Source organism: Babylonia areolata, chromosome 1 (assembly GCF_041734735.1).
Source record: "Babylonia areolata isolate BAREFJ2019XMU chromosome 1, ASM4173473v1, whole genome shotgun sequence".
Lineage (NCBI taxonomy): Eukaryota > Metazoa > Mollusca > Gastropoda > Neogastropoda > Buccinidae > Babylonia > Babylonia areolata.
The window spans coordinates 80,246,174-80,263,673 of NC_134876.1; the positions used below are offsets into that span (position 1 = coordinate 80,246,174).

General features: G+C 44.4%; 1 protein-coding gene across 1 annotated transcript in view; it reads right to left on the reverse strand.

Annotated features, from left to right (window-relative positions):
• The window catches only part of LOC143293730 (GTP-binding protein Rhes-like), a 210,916-nt gene that overhangs the window by 133,895 nt on the left and 59,521 nt on the right, over positions 1-17,500 (reverse strand). The gene's annotated exons all lie outside the window — the stretch shown is intronic.

Consider the following 17,500-nt stretch of genomic DNA (forward strand, 5'->3'; position numbering starts at 1 on the left):
AAAAATCAAAACAGACCACGTTCACAGCTTTACTTTCAGCAGAATGTGTTGATGAACTCTACATTCGTTCCTGAAGGATCAAACTCCGGCCACCACTTACCGAACTCAAGGACACCAACAGCCGCACGCACACTTTCACCCTCCACTTCCCAGCTGGTGTCGCAGAATGACGGACAGTGGGGCTGTCCAGAAAAAAGAAAGGACCGCGCTTCTATCCCCCCCCCCTCCCCCGCCCCCTTCCTACCTCCTCCCTCCTCCCCCACCTTCCGCCAACACACCGTTCCCCGGTGCCAGCCGCAGGGAGGCCGTGGAATCAATAGGCCCCCATCCGTCTTCCGGAGCGTCAGGCAGCGGAATAGCACATCGGCTTTGGGCTGGGAGCTCTCCTCTGTCTGCTTCAAATAAAGAGCCGGGGTATGCGCTGCTTCGATTTCCGACAGTTACTGGAGCAAAATATTGTAATGCGGGGCTTGTATTGCGCCTTTTCTGCCTGTCTTTGTGTTGATTTACAGATGCAAGATATGAATGCCTCTGTTTTCATTCTTTTCTCTCTCTTTTTTCTCTCTCTTGGTTTAATTAAAAGAGGTGTGTTAGATCGATACCTCTGTTGTATCCACTTCGATTCTGATTTGAAGAAGTGTTGTATTTGCGTCTCTATTTTCCTTCGGTGTTCTGATTTAATTCGCTGTTTTCGATTGGCCCCCTGTATTGACGTCTTCGTCCCTGTCCTAAGACCTGTATTAAACTGATCTTTTTTGCCAGTTCTGTATTTGTTCTGATATAAAGCCCTGTATTACAGAAGACACCTCTGTGTTGTGGTTCTATGTCCTTTCATGAAGACCTGTCGTCTCGTTTTTTGTTTTTTTGTTGTTGTTGTTGGGGGTTTTTGTTTTTTGTGTGTTTTTTTTTGTCTTTCTTTAACTCACAGTTACTTTGCGTGACGCAAGTTCCCTTTCGGTCGACCTCTGTCCAGTCTTTGCCCTGGTACAGAGTACTGTTGGATTGTCTCTGTTGTGTGTCACGTCAGTATCTTGGAAGTAAGAATAATGTTGGAATGGCCACTCTGTTAATTAAGTTTCAGTGTCCTGCATTGCAGAGTCGAGTGTTCGGCGTTAGGGGACTCATACATACAGAGCCCGTACAGTCCCTGTCCTGATTTAATGAGATGCGTTGTCATACGGCGCCTCACTCTTAGCCTTTGTATCCCGGATAGATGAGCTGTATTGTGCGTGGATTCGATTCCATTCTGTATGACCTCGATCTGCGGGGCTTCTCGCTAATGTTACAAGTCGGGTGGTCAGGGGTGAGCAAGGGATGCGGGTGGCTGTGTAAGCTTTGGTTTCTCGATGCAAACAGGCTGCACGCATGTCATTGTCTCGTTTCATTCAAATGAAGTTCTTTGTTCACGTGGTTATGTGAGTTCAGACATAGGTGTAGGTATGGGTGCAATGGTTTACTTGTGTTGTCACCACAGTATCCAAAGAGGTAAATGGACTCGGTTACAGTTCTGTTCACTTGATTTAAGGAGCTGGCTGCATGACATGCGGTCTTGGTCGAAGTTTGATGTGGATGGTTGAATTTTCATTGCCTGTCTAGTGTGGTTTGAAAAACTCTATCATAATAATACGTTAAAAAAATTAAGAAAACAATTAAACAAACATAATATTCTTTCTTTTTTTTTTAGATTCACGGAAATTGACAAAGTATATACACGGCCTTAAATCCAGCCGAACATTTTAAGAAACAGGGAACGCGAATCTATTCATGTAAGTCAGTGAATTCTCTTTTCTTCTTCTTCTTTTTTTTAATCTTATAAAATACATTTGAAAATCGAAATGTTTGAACATTCAGACTCCAAGCACCCAGTGTTTACATCTGTATGCGTCATTTCTTTATAGTGTAGAGCTGAAATCAGTTCACAGCTGTGCCTTCAGTCGATCAAACACGAGAAGTGCACTATGATGACTGTTTTATGTGGCTGCTATTGTTTTACACTGCCGCTCAGTGTAACGTCAGTTGCGGAGCTTTATTCCTAAATTGTCTGCGTCCTGAATGAAATGAACCAAAATATCACGCGCGCACACAAGCAAGCAAGCATGCGCGCGCGCACACACGCACACACACACACACACACATACACACACACAAGTACGCAAGCATGCAAACACACACACACGCGCGCACGCACGCACACGACGCACGCACGCACACACACACACACACACACACACACACACACACACACGGGGGTGGGTGGGGGGGGTGGGAATTACAAAGACAGACACAAAGAGTCACAGAGACACAGAGACAGACAGACAGAGACAGAGACAGAAGAAAACAGAGAGAAACAACGTAACAGAGACAGACAAAAAGACAGAGAGACCCCCGAGGGAGTGAAAACAGAAAGAATGAGAAAACGAATACGACGACTGCTCCAAGCAGAAAACAAAGTCGATTTGATGGATGGTTAAAAAAAATGGGGTTGTTGCACTACATCACGTCAAAGAGAATGAGATGGTGCTACATTGACCATGCCAGACATCCTGCAACAATAGAAACTGACATGGTCACGGGAAAGTGCGAATCAAAACGAGACAGAGCACATACAAGCCGCCAGCTGTAAACACAAACGCACCCAAGCAAACACACACACACACACATACGGGGGGGTGGGGGGGGGATTACAAAGACAGACACAAAGAGTCACAGAGACACAGAGACAGACAGACAGACAAACAGACAGAGACCGAAGAAAACAGAGAGAAACAACGTAACAGAGACAGACAAAAAGACAGAGAGACCCCCGAGGGAGTGACACTCATGCGCGAGCGCGCACGCACACAGAAACACACACACACACAAACATGTGCGCGCATGTGGATGCACACACACGCGCGCGCGCGCGCACGCACACACACACGCACGCACGAACTCATGTAAGCACACATGCACACACACACACGTACAGAGAGAGGAGAGAGAGAGAGAGAGACCCACCGACAGACAGACAGACACAAAGATAATCCCTTTAACAACACAGGAATTAGAGGAATTAAATGGCAAGGACAAGGTTGATGGAGTGTGTGGGCAATGTCATTCCTAATGAAACGGAATGTTCCGGAACACACTTTCAAATCGATGACCGTTGGACAATGTAGAGGCTTTGCATGGTGATCATTTAGCGGCTGAAGGCGAAAACTGCGTCCGCTGATGGAGATTTAATTGTGCGAGTGTGTATGTGTGTGTGTGTGTGTGTGTGTGTGTGTGTGTGTGTGTGTGTGTGTGTGTGTGTGTGTGTGTGCGTGTGTGTGTGTGTGTGTATGTGTGACAGAGAACGACAGACAGACAGAGTGTGTGTGTGTGTGTGTGTGTGTGTGTGTGTGTGTGTGTGTGTGTGTGTGTGTGTGTGTGTGTGTGTGTGTGTGTGTGTGTGTGTGTGTGTGTGTGTGTGCTTCAGAGATAAAGGAAGACAGAGTGACAGAGAGAAAGAAATGGGGAGGGTGGGAAGACTGTGTGCGTATGCGTGTGCGTGTGCGTGTGCGTGTGTGTGTGTGAGAGAGAGAGAGACAGAGAAAGACAGACAGAGAGAGAGTGCGTGTGTGTGTGTGTGTGTGTGTGTGTCACTCAGAGATAAAGGAAGACAGAGTGACGGAGAGAAAGAAATGGGGAGAGAGGGAAGATTGTGAGTGCGTGCGTGTGTGTGTGTGTGACAAAGAAAGACAGACACATAGAAAGAGAGAGAGTGTGTGTGTGACAGAGACAGAGACAGACAGACACAGAGAGAGAGAGAGAGAGAGAGTGTGTGTGTGTGTGTGTGTGTGTGTGTGTGTGTGTGTGTGTGTGTGTGTGTGTGTGAATCTGACAGAGACAGACAGAGAGAAATGAAGAGAGAGGGAAGCAGGAGGGAGAGACACTACAATTTAAATAAAAAAGAAAATAATAAAGAAAAATAATTGTGGCGGTTGACGTGGGTCTTTTTTTTCTTTCTCTCTTTGAGTCATCGCTGTTTGAGGAGGCACAACCGTGAAGGAATATTTTCATCACCACAAACTATGGAGATTGGGAAAGTTACACGCAAGTCACAAAACGAAAGAAGAAAAGTGCAGACACTATTCAGGGGAAACCTGTCCTGGTGCCACTTCTTGGTTCTAACTTTTGGACAGTTACACGTGACTAAATGCCTACGTTGACCGAACTACGCCATTGGTCAGTTCCATACTTCACACCGTTATTAGCGGGTTACGACAATACTATGCTATTCCGTCCGAGCAAATGCAACTGGCTCTGGAGTAGAAAACTAGTTTAACGTCTGCTAAAAGAAAGCGACAGGTTAATTCAAGTTGCTTTCAGAAAAAAAAGAAAAAAGAAAAGAAAAGCAATAGATTTGTGCAGGTTTGGCACCGCCTGAATCTCTGGAAGGGGGGAATCAAAAGGAAAATGATTGCAGTAGTTTAGAGTGGAGAGTTTAGTTTCTTGAGCATCGTTTCAATAAATACTCTCTGATTGAGCTGATGAGGTTCGATTCACAGAACGCGCTTTGACAAACTTGAAGAAACTTTCTTTTATCAAGAAGAATCTTTTTTCTTTCTTTTTTTTTTTTTTTAGTCTTGTACACAGGAAGGAAGAAGATTGGGCATTTACCTTGGATAATGCGCAAGTCTTGTCAGTCAGAGTGACATTTCTTGATCGTTTGCTGAATGCATTTTCCCCATCAAGATTAACTCTTTGTGCTGTCATTTGCACATGCTTGGAACGACGCCATGACCATTTTATGAAGTGTTTCAAATGGTCATGAAAGTAACTGTGCCAAAATCACCCTGGCGCAGAACATGTTTGACATTTCAATAAAAATTCATCCTGATTTTACATCGCCTCAAAATGACACGGAAACCAACATGCCAGGACGGGCTGATCGCTTCAGAGAATAGAATAAAGTGATTGATGTATCATAACAGTACTGACCAGAGCATGAAAATGTGGTGAGGAACTATGTTGTATGTACAGAACGTGGTTGAGGAAAATACACATAATTACTTCAGTTTACCAGGTTTAGGAAACTTAGAGTCTTTATATGTAACGGCTACCCGAGTTTCATATCGTTTCGATCTCAATGTGAAAAAAGACCATTTGATTAAACAGAGAGAGAGAGAGAGAGAGAGAGAAGAGAGAGGAGAGAGAGAAAGAGAGAGAGAGAGAGACGCGTGCTTAATGGTTCCATCATCTTCTTACTGAAAAGCAAAAGAAAAAAAAACAACTTCACAGAAGAGAAAACAGGTTTCCTCGAACAGCATTCCAAATAAACGGTCAAATCAGATGTTGGTACACGGATACTGATGATGAGAGATCGATTGTATAAGAGTCAGAATTTCTCAGCCGAAAGAGAACAAATATTTTCAGTTTTCTTCAACTTCCAAAGCTCTGTCATGACCAGCGCCCAGAATTTAATCAATAACCGTCTCCATTGAATGAAAAATAGTATACATGTTGGAACCATTACCCCTAAGGTTATTACATGCGGTCTTCATGCGAACAGCGTCTGAATTCTGACAGCAAAACTCATTTTGCCTTCAGGAAAGTTACCTTTAACATGGTGGAGACCCGTGGGTACAGCATGAAGTTATCTTCGTATTCAAGACACGCGCGGTGTTCTCAGGCAGCGAACGCATCGTCAATAAGAAATTCTGGTGATTCCATTCTGCGCATGCTCTCAGTTTTACTCCTCACTGCACCACAGTTCTGAGCATTGTCGAGAGAGTTCAGCAAAACACGTGCTCTCCGCAAAGCACTCCTGTTTTCACCTCAACAAAAACAATGCTACAAAAGGATCCGCCATACTTACCTCTGTTTCGTGGGCAGTCACCCTTGGTAGATAGAAAGGGTAAATTGCCTTCGGGTTTGCAGACCCGGGGGTAGGCATTTGTAATCCTGGATGCCGGATATTTTTTACCCTAGGGCAGTTTGCCTTGACTCAGGAAGATTACCAGCAGGTACACATTTACCCGTAGGCACGATGGTCTCTTGAATGCGGCACAAGGAGAACTGCTCGTCTCACTTAATGTTCAAGTTTCCAGTGTCTGGCCAGGTCACAGTGACCCGTCTCTGTTGTTTCAGTTTCTTTCCAGGACATGCAGTGCATGAGGGGTTTCTCGTCTCATGGTGATGGCCTGTTGAACGAGCTTGATACCCACATCACGTGTTTGTTCTCCTTTCCCTATCGTTTTCTCTTGATGTGGATCTTCATGCCTTCTCTGACAATTCTCCTGGCCTCTCTGTGCTTCTCGAGTCAACATTATTATTATTCTTCGTCGAGCACTCGCTAAGAGAACCAAAAGATACCTGGATCAATGGTTGTTTCTCCTGGTCCTGCTTCTCTGTCTGTCTGTCTGTCTCTCTCTCTCTCTCTCTGTCTCTCTACCTCTCTCTCTTTTACTGTGTGTCTCTCTGTTTCTCCCTCTCCCTCTCTCTCTCCTCTCTCTCGCTCTCTCTTCTTTATTTGTCTTTTTGTACTTGTCAGAATATTTTCTTCCATTTTTTTTCTTTTGTGAGAGCAGGATGAAAACAGGCCATTACAAGTTTATCCCTTTCCCTGAATGAAAGAAAATTCTATTTGAGACTCCCCCCCCCCCCCCCTCTCTCTCTCTCTCTCTGTCTTTCGCCGCACAGCCCCCCCCCCCCCCCCCCCCCCCACGCCCCCCCCCCCTCTCTCTCTCTCTTCTTCCTCCAGGCCCTCCTCATTCTCTCGTCGATATCTCTTAATGTCCGTCTCCCCATTTCACCCTTCCGCGCACTCTCTCTCTCTCTCGCTCTGTTTGTCTGTCAGTCTATCTCTCTTTATCTCTCTCATACACACACACACACACGCGCGCGCGCGCGCACGCACGCACGCACGCACGCACGCACACACACAACACACACACACACACACACACACACACACACACACACACACGGTTCCCTATGTGTCTCCGTGCTTGTCTGCCTGTCCGCCTGTTTCTCTTTCGATGGAAATAGGGCCACATAAAAACAAAACAAAAAAAAGAGGGCCATTTACAATTCTGCATGACATTTCCCCCAAATGACTTATTCTGTAATGTAGCCAGAAAACAACACAACCAGCAGATGAACGCGTATCTGTTTCCTCTGCTTTTCATGTCGTGATTCGGATTTGTTTGGTTCGGTTTGTTGGTGTTGTTGTCGTCCGTTTGTTTGTTTGTTTGTCTGTTTTCCTTTGGTTTGGCTGTTGTTTGAGTTTGTTTGTTTGTTTGTTTGGGGGGAGATTAAACACAGCAATTGTGGAGAGGGAAGAAGACAGGGTATGAATGCCTAGACGGTGGGGAAAACAGAGGGTTATAGGTGACACGGTGAAGGCCATTACCACAAACACACAAACAATAAAAAGTGCAGGAAAGAAAGATAAAAGTGCAGAAACTACCCCAGCATGCGTGGGCAAGAACAAATGTAGCCATCAGCTGTCTCACGAAATCAATGGTAGGCCCTTTTCTTCGCGCTCTTACTACTGTGTGACGAATATAGGTCTCCTTTATCACGTGCACTCAAACTTCTGTAACTTTTGTCAATTCAATATTGTCACAAATCGAATCTTTCAGCATTCTATCTATACAAAGCTCGCAATGAGGACTTTTTAGATTGTTTTCAATTCATGTATTAATATACATTAATTAAGTGGAGTGATGGCCTGGAGGTAACGCGTCCGCCTACGAAGCGAGAGAATCTGAGCGCGCTGGTTCGAATCACGGCTCAGCCGCCGATATTTTCTCCCCCTCCACAAGACCTGGAGTGGTGGTCTGGACGCTAGTCATTCGGATGAGACGATAAACCGAGGTCCCGTGTGCAGCATGCACTTAGCGCACGTAAAAGAACCCACGGCAACAAAAGGGTTGTTCCTGGCAAACTTCTGTAGAGAAATCCACTTCGATAGGAAAAACAAATGAAACTGCACGCAGGAAAAAAAAAAAAAAAAAAAAATGGGTGGCGCTGAAGTGTAGCGATGCGCTCTCCCTGGGGACAGCAGCCCGAATTTCACACAGAGAAATACAAAATACAAAAAAAATACAAAATACATTTAGGATTTTGTTGTTGTTGTTGTTGATGATGTTGTTGTTACTGCTGCTGCTGCTGATATAGTTTTTCTTAATCGAGAAACAAAAAGTTACAGTCACACGAGTGACATCGCAGACAAACATTACAGAACCATTAGATATCATCCATCATTGCCAGAAACCGGCCAGTCAGGTTTTGCGACCTTGTCTGAAAACCGTTCGTTCAATGCTTGATTAATCAGGGCATTTTCGCAACTCGAATATCATCAGCTTGAATCAACAGGACGCTGATAAGGCTCTTTCTTATAATGGGAGAAAAATACCGAGAAAAACACAACAGTGCCTTCTTCTTCTTTCTTCGGCGCCTCAAAAAGTTCGGAATAAAAAAAAGAGTTCGTGCTTGATTTCTACAGAGCTGTCATTGAAAGTGTATCAATCGTTGCTTTTTGCTGTTTGGTAAAAACCGCCATCAAAATTACCGGGACTGATCTACCTTCTCCAGACGACATATATCATAATCCAGTATGATTAAAGATAATTGTGCGGTCAACAACCATTTAGGCCTACTTAAAGATCTGGTCATCAGCCTCGACCGTAATGTTGTGTTATGTGTAATGTGCGGCTTATGTTCAAATGTGTGTGTGTGTGTGTGTGTGTGTGTGTGTGTGTGTGTGTGTGTGTGTTCGCGCGCGCGCGCGCGCGTTTGTGAGTGCGCATTCCCAAGTTCTTATATTGATATGCATATGTATGCGTCCAAATTCTACTGTATCCGCGTTTGTATATGATTTTCGATTTATGTTTGTACCTTTTAATGTACTATCTCTCCACACCCCCAATATTCATTGTGAGAACGGTACACGTGGAATTAAGGACACATTCTATTCTGTTCTATTCTACAAGGCGTGTTAATATTAATTGTCTGGAGCGAGCCAGACGGCACGTCTTGACCTGTAAGTTTCACAGGCAGTCTGTGCAGTGTTTGTCGCTGCCCCGCCAGCGCTGGAGGTATGATTTCAGAATGGAGTTGTGTCCCTTTTGCTTTGTTTTTGGCATCTGTTCAGTACGTGTGACTGTCTGTCTCTCCCCATTCCCCTCTCCTCCTCCTCATGCGTGTGTGCGTGTGTATGTGTGTGTGTGTGTGTGTGTTTGTGTGTGTGTTTGTGCGTGCGTGCGTGTGTGTATGCGTGCATGCGTGCGTGTGTTCGTGTGTGTGTTTGCCAGTGCGTGTGTGTGTGTGTGAAAGGGAGAGGAAGGGAGACTACTAGTAGAGTGGTAGAGAAAGAGAGAGAGCGGCAGAAAAAGAATGAGAAAGTGAACATTTTATTTCTCTTTTCCTTTCTTTCCTCTCTCTTTCATTCTTTCCTCCCCCCCCCCCAACTCCCCCCCCACCCCCTTGATTTCTTCTCCCCCCCCACCCCTCCCTCTCCACCCCAGTGGGATCCTTTCTGTGGTTCCTTCTTTATCCTATTGCTGTGACCCAGCGGAATGGGCTGGTGTTCCGATTAGGCGTTCGTTCTTAGCGGGCTGCCATTGTAATCCTGTTTCCAAGCTAACGTGCTTGACAGAACTGAGAAGAGAAAGTCTGAGAACAGCGCTGCATTGCATTGCATTGCATGGCATGGCATGGCATGGCATTTCATTGCATTGCATTTGTGTTGTGTTGTGTTGTTTTGCGTTGCGTTGCATTGCATTGCATTGCATTGTATTGTATTGTATTGTATTGTATTGTATTACTTTTAATCACAAACACAATTCTCATCGTCATATTCAGTTGCTTTCCCTGGGGAAACTGCGTCGCCAGAGTGCAGCGCAACCAATTCTTTTTTCTGTCTTCAAGTGTATTCGTTTGTTTTTATGTTGGTGTTGTTGTTGTTGTTGTTTTAAATATCAAAGTGTGTGGGGGTGGGGGTTACCGAATTTTGCCAAGGACAACCCTTTTGTTGCCGTGGGTTCTTTAAAGAGCAATAGGTGATATGTTGCACACAAAAGACTAGCACACAGACCACCACTCAGAGTTAAGGGAGGGAGGGGAGATAAAAATGTTGGTCCCTATAGGGGGACTCAATCCCTTGGACACTCGTTCCCCGCCGCATGATAATTCGGCAACTGCTCCGATCATGTTCTGTGTGCACACAGGTGGTGCGTGTATAATAATAATAATAATAATAATAATAATAATAATAATGGTATTTATATAGCGCTGAATCTTGTGCAGAGACAAATCAAAGCGCTTTCGCACCAGTCATTCACACGCATGCATAACTCGAAAACTGTAGAAACTAAAGACAAGGAAGGGCAGGCAAGGGAGGCTATTTTGGGAAGAGGTGGGTTTTAAGGCCAGACTTGAAAGAGCTGAGTGTGGAGACTTGACGAAGCGAAAGAGGAAGTTCATTCCATTCGCAAGGTCCAGAGACAGAGAAAGAACGGCGGCCAACAGTCGAGTGTTTGAATCTGGGTATGCGTAAACAGAGTGGATCCGAAGCCGATCGTAGTGAGCGAGATGGAGTGTAGAGGTGAAGGCAGCCACAGAGATAGGATGGGGCAGTTCTGTGAATACATCTATAACATAGAGTGCTGATCTTGTACTTTATTCGGTGTGAGACAGGGAGCCAGTGGAGATGTTGCAAAAGAGGAGTGATGTGCTCAGATCTTTTCCTTCTGAGGACGAGTCGGGCAGCAGAGTTTTGTATGCGCTGAAGGGACTGAATGGATGAAGCAGGCAAACCAGACAATATGGGACGATCCACTGTTTCATAGACTGATTTTGAAGTCCACAAAAGCGGCGCTGCATTCACATTGAACACTCTATGCTGAGTTCTGTTTCAACACATCGAAAACAGATATTAAACTTTTGTTGTTGTTCCTGTTGTTGTTGTTTTTTATAAAGCTGTGATGTGATGTGCTGTGCAGTGCGAGCGCAGGTACGCACGAACGCATACTTTGCTCGATCGCATATACGCACGAACGCATAAATGTATGTACGCGCGAATCCGCGCGAGTATAAACAGACATAGAATGAAGCCCAAAGAAATGTGGTTGTGAAAAATAACAACAACAATAGCAATGGGATATAGTAAAACAATATAGCATCCCACCGCTCTCTCTCTCTCTCTCTCTGTGTGTGTCTCTGTCTGTCTGTATGTCTCTGCCTGTCTGTTTGTCTCTGTCTGTGTGTCTGTCTGTCTGCCTCTCTCTCTCTCTCTCTCTCTCTCGTGACCAATAAATGGCATCGAACAAGTCTGGCCAGATTTAGATCGAGAACGATCGGGTTAAATGCATATAAAAATGGTTTCAAACTGAGCCCTCCTTACTCTCCCTTTGTCCGATGTGCGGTCATTTAAGGGAGGACGAGTTACATTTTTTGTTGTAAATCTTATGATGATATTCGAGAAAAATGTGTTGTATTTAAAACAAATTTAGCAAAGAATGAAGATATTTTTGGAGTGCTTAAACTAAATCAGGAAACTTCATTACAGTCACTTGCAAAATATATTGCCGAAGCAAATAACATGGGACGAAAAAAAACCCAATAAAGTAGATCAGGTGTTGTTCACGTGAAAATTGAAATTTGCATTGACAGTTTCATATGTTCTACATTTATATATGTATATATATATATATTGTATATATATTCTATCTCTACATGACATTACTTTGAATGGATGGTCGAGCTGCATTTAGTGTACAGATCGATTGATTTCGTTTTGGATTTGGTTTTCATCAGTATTATCCCCCATGTCACGAGGGCTGTAAAACTATTGACATTAAAATATTCAGTGCTCTCGCTCTGTGTGTGTGTGCCTGTCTGTCTGTCTCTCTCTTGATGGTTGTTTCTTTTCCGTTCTTCTATACAGTCATTTATCTCTTTCTACCTCTTCACACTTAACATTGTAACACCTACAAAAAAAATGTTTTGTGTTGTGTGGCTAGATTCTTTGACAATGCATCCCGATTTTGCATTGTTTGTACAGCGCAGACCAGCCCGTGAAAAGACGTACATTCTCGTCTGTCATTCTTCATAACACAGTTTTTTTGTTTGTTTGTTGTTGTTGTTGTTGTTGTTGTTTTGTTTTTTGTTTGTTTGTTTTTTGTTTTGTTGTTGGTTTTGTTTTGTTTTTTAGGTGGGGGGGTTCTTGTTTAATGTTGTCTTGTCTCTTGTTTAGCCCACTGATCATAAATCACGAACAGAGACTGGGATCTTGCTTTCCCTTTCCATAACGCAATGACAAAGGAGTTTTGTTTTGTTTTGTTTTTGTTTTGTTTTTTTGTCTTGAACTAAGATCGAGATTCTATGTTCAAACTTTAAAAAAAATCAAAACTCTGTTCCATGTTTCATTCTTGATGACGAATCAGCTAATACAAATTCATCCACACCCACATGTGCATCAGTTCTATGAGAGATGAAGAAGAAATAAAGAGACAGAAAGATCCAATGAAAATGACTGACTTCGGTTTCCAAGATTTACTCTGAATTCTATGCTAAAAATATTCCAGTTGAGTTACAGCCGAACACAGCGTTTAAGCTATCAGTTTGTGTCGAATAATAGACTACCCATTGAGACAGTGGAGAAACCACAACTCCTCCGTTATGCCTGACCACAATCACAGGAACTGGAAATGTAAGAAACGCCACCGGAAAGGAAGGCGTGATCAGGGACGGTAACTCACCAATGCAAGACATGATTTGACGTGGGTAATCTCCTCGAGCACAGGAAGCGGTGCGCCGAAAGAGAATGGGGTAGAACCAATCGATGATCGCCGCCGCATAATTCACTCCCTTTTGGTGATACCACTGACCTATATTGGTCTGGGCATTCGTAAGATATTGCATAAACCAACAAAACCACCCCAAAGTGTAAAGCAACGTTCGAGATGAAGATGATCTGGATCCGGCCAAAACCATTGCATAATTAGCATTTGACAATTGACAATCTACAAGGTAAGATACAACATCATACATTTAACTGTCCATAAAGCATTGAAAAGTGAACTTCTTGCTTGTAGGTCAGCTGGCTGCACAGGGCATATCAGCATTAAGGAGAATTGCCAGCAAATTATGAACATACACGTTTTCATTCTAAGAACATTCATAATCCACAAAGGGTTCAAACATACGTTTTCAAATAAGTCTCTTTTACCTTTTGGTCTGTATGTCTGTTTCTCTGTCTGCCTATTTGCCTGTCTGTGCACGTCTGTGTTTCGCTGCCTCTGTTTGTATCATACATTCATGTATACATACTTCCAAGAGGCTATGGCCTTTATGAATAACACATCTGTGTCTGAGTCTGTGTTTGTCTGTCCGTCTATCTGGCTGTCTCTGTCCCTGTTTCTGTCTCTGTTTCTGCCTCTGTCTGTCTGTCTGCCTGCCTATCTGTCTGCCCACCCCATCCTCTCCTCTCTCTCTCATTATCGTTATCTCTCAATATTTGTTATCACCGTACTCTTTTCTTTAATCTAGTGATGTGTTATGCAGCAAAAATATTTTGACGCATTCGTCTACATGATATGAACCTCATGGCCAATGACATTAAAGTGTCAAAGTGTCAAAAGTCTCTCTCTCTCTCTATCCCTCTCTGTTTCTCTCTGTTTCTCTCTGTCTCTGTCTGTTTGTCTGTCTGTCTGCTCCCTCTCTCTCTCTGTCCCTCTCTCTGTCTCTCTCTCTATCTTTCTCTCTCTGTCTTTCTGTCACACAGAAAATGACGTGCATGATGCAATTTGACGGCATATATTTGTCAAATAAACGTGTCATTATTCCTGTTTTGCTGCTCTTCAGACCAGCAGACCACCACAATGTCCAATGTTTTATTATCACTGGTCAACATGCGTATTAGTTTTGTATGTTTATCTGCCTGTATTTATAATCTAGCTTGCCAGTTTTTTGGTTTGTTTGTGTCCATGGCGGCTGTTGCTTACTTGGCTGTTTTGTTGTTGTTTGTTGTTTTGGTTTTGTGTGTGTGTGTGTGTGTGTGTGTGTGTGTGTGTGTGTGTGTGTGTGTGTGTGTGTGTGTGTGTGTGTGTGTGTGTGTGTGTTCGTTCTTCAGTTTAGCGTCTTTTCACTATCACTGATATTAGACGATTAAAAATAAATAAATAAATAAAAAGGGTGGGGGGCGGGGGCAGAGGGGAGAGTGTTTCTGATTGTTGTTGTTTGTTGTTGTTTGTGTGTGTGTGTGTGTGTGTGTGTGTGTGTGTGTGTGTGTGTGTGTGTGTGTGTGTGTTCGTTCTTTAGTTTAGCGTCTTTTCACTATCACTGATATTAGCCGATTAAAAAATAATAATAATAAAAAGGGGGGCGGGGGGGGGGGGGGGGGGGGAGGGGGGCTGGGGGGGGGGGCAGAGGGGAGAGTGTTTCTGATTATTATTACCATTATTGAATTGTTACTGTTAAATGTAACTGCATGTTAGATATGCCTTTTTTGTAATTTTCTACCTTTTCTGTTTTCCTCTTCCCTGCCCCCTCCCACCTCCCCCCACACTCCCCCCTCCCCCCCCCCCCCCCCACACACCTTCCTCACCCCCCTTTTTTTTTTAATCGTCTTGTATCACTGATAGTGAAAAGACACTAACCTAAAAAAACGAACGAACGAGCACACACGTACACACGTACACACACACACACACACACACACACACACACACACACACACACACACACACACACACACACACACACACACAATTGAAGACTACTACTACTGCTACTACTACTACACAAACACATACAGAAAGAGAGCGAGACAGACAGACAGAGACAGAGACAGAGAAAGAGAGACAGAGACAGAGAGAGCTGTAAACAGAAAGACGGAGACAGAAAGACACAGAAAGAGATGGGTAGACGGTGACAGAAGCAGAAAAGACAGACAGACGGACAGACAGACAAACAGACAGACCAACAGGAGAGAGGAGGCGAGGAGAGGGGAGAAGACATAGGTATGGTCAGATTTTCTCCCTTTTCAAAAAACCATTGTTGGAGTTTAACGACCTATTGGCGCCTGCACCCTTGAGGTCAAGAAGCGATGGACAAGGCCAGAGACAGATAAAGCGATTTAAAAGGAAAAAAACAAAAACAAAAAAAAAACAACCAGAGCTGTACTCATATTTCTTCCTTAGACAAACGTCTCTGTGTCAGACGATGACTTGTGATATGATATGAGTACGTTGGAGGACAGCGAGAGAGACAGAGAGAGAGAGAAGGGAGGGAGAGAGAGAGAAGGGAGGGAGAGAGAGAGAGAGAGAGAGAGAGAGAGAGAGAGAGAGAGAGAGAGAGAGAGGAAGATAGGTAGAAGAATGGATGGAGCATTCACTCAAAGGCCATTGCCCTCGTGTAAACTACGTAGAAAGTAAAAACAACAACGATGCAATGAACTCCGAAAAATGACTGCCGCGAAGTCAAGGACACTGTGTATTGTATTGTATTGTATTGTATTGTATTGTATTGTATTGTATTGCATTGTATTGTATTGCTTTTGTCACAATAATTTCTCTGCGTAAATTCATGTCGCTCTCCCCTTTTTACCTCCACACCCCTTTGGTTTTGGGGTGGGTGGGGGGTTGTTGTTGTAGTTTTTTGTTTTTTGTTTTTTACTATCAACTTGTCACATTAAGTGGAACATTTCGCGGTCTCTGTCTCGTCACAGAAAGAGAAAAGCAGAGGGAAAATGAAAGGGGAGGGGGGGGGGTAGAGGGGGATGGGGGGCACATAGAGAGAGAGAGAGAGAAAGTGCGTGCGTGCGTGTGTGTGTGTGTGTGTTGTGTGTGTGTGTGTGTGTGTGTGTGTGTGTGTGTGTGTGACAGGTACACAAAATGAGGCGGGAGAACACACACACACACACACACACACACACACACACACAAAAGACCCCTTCCCAACCTTCACCCCACCCCACCCCTACCCCCACCCCTAACCCTACCCCTCAAACAAACAACAACAAACAAACAAAAATGATGGAAGATTCAATCTTCTCCACGAAGCTACCACAAGTCTAACAACAACAACAACAACAACAACAACAACATAACTAACCCCTCACCCCACCCCAACCCCCCGACTCCCTTCACTTCCCCTATTCCCCTGTTCCCCCTTCTTCCGTCCCCAACCACCTCGACTCAATTCCACGCACTCCCGTATTTTGCTTGTTTTTTTTTTCTCCAGCAGTGTTATAGGCAGTGGTGCCGCCCCATCCATCAATTCCAAGTGACAAGGTAGTAGTGGAGGTCGTTATTTCAAGCACGAGTGCAATAGCCGAATGGTTAAAGCGTTGGACTTTCAATCTGAGGGTCCCCGGTTCGAATCTCGGTGACGGCGCCTGGTGGGTAAAGGGTGGAGATTTTTCCCATCTCCCAGGTCAATACATGTGCAGACCTGCTAGTGCCTGAACCCCCTTTCGTGTGTATTCGCACGCAGAAGATCAAATACGCACGTTAAAGATCCTGCAATCTATGTCAGCGTTCGGTTGGGGTATGGAAACAAAAACATGCCAGCATGAACCCCCCGAAAACGGAGTATGGCTGTCTACAGGGCGGGGTAAATAAACAAAAACTGTCATCCACGTAAAATGTTACATGTCTGTCCGAGTGTGTATGTGTGCGTACCTGATTAAATGACACAGGAAACGAATGATGAGCGCCCAGTAGCGCAGCCGTCAGTCGGCTCTACCCAGGTAGGCAGCCTGTTGTGCAAATGACCCCGTTTTTGTAAAGCGATTAGAGCTTGTTCTCCGACCGAGGAGGATAGGCGCTATATAAGTATCTATATCAATCAGTCTATCAAAAACATAGATTGATTCAAACCACCGCAGCCGACATTGTCTGACATTATCGTGGTGACGGAGGGGAAGAGAAGGTGGTGGTGGTGGTGGTGGCGGGGGTGGGGGCGGGGGGTGGGGGTCGGGCAGGAGAGGATGGAGAGAGTTGGAGCAAAGGCGGGTGGTGGTGGGGGAGGATAGGTTTGGAGGCTGGGAGGTAAGAGGTGGGTAGGGGGAGGGGAGGGGGTGTAGTCAGTGCAATGTGATCAAGAAGAAGCCTTGTGACAACTGACTTTTTTTGTTGTTGTTTTTTTTTTTTTGCGTTGTCAGCAAGTTAGATGCATTTGCATGTCTGTGTGCATCAGCGTTATTGTGCGAGCACGTGTGTATGCGCATTGATGGTTTGAATGTTTGGTGGGGTGGCTTTTTTGTTGTTGTTGTACGTGGCACGTGTATATACATACTTGCGCATGCAAGTTTTAAGCATTAGCTGTAGAAAATTAATGTGCATGCATGCGCAGAAACGCCGCGCGCGAGCAAACACACACACACACACACACACGCACGCACGCACGCACACACACACACATCATACCATGTATTAGGATTGCAGTTCTGTTTGGTTTTTTGTTGTTGTTGTTTTTTTTGTTTGTTTGTTTTGTTTTGTTTTTTTTGGGGGGGTTGTTGTTGTTTTTG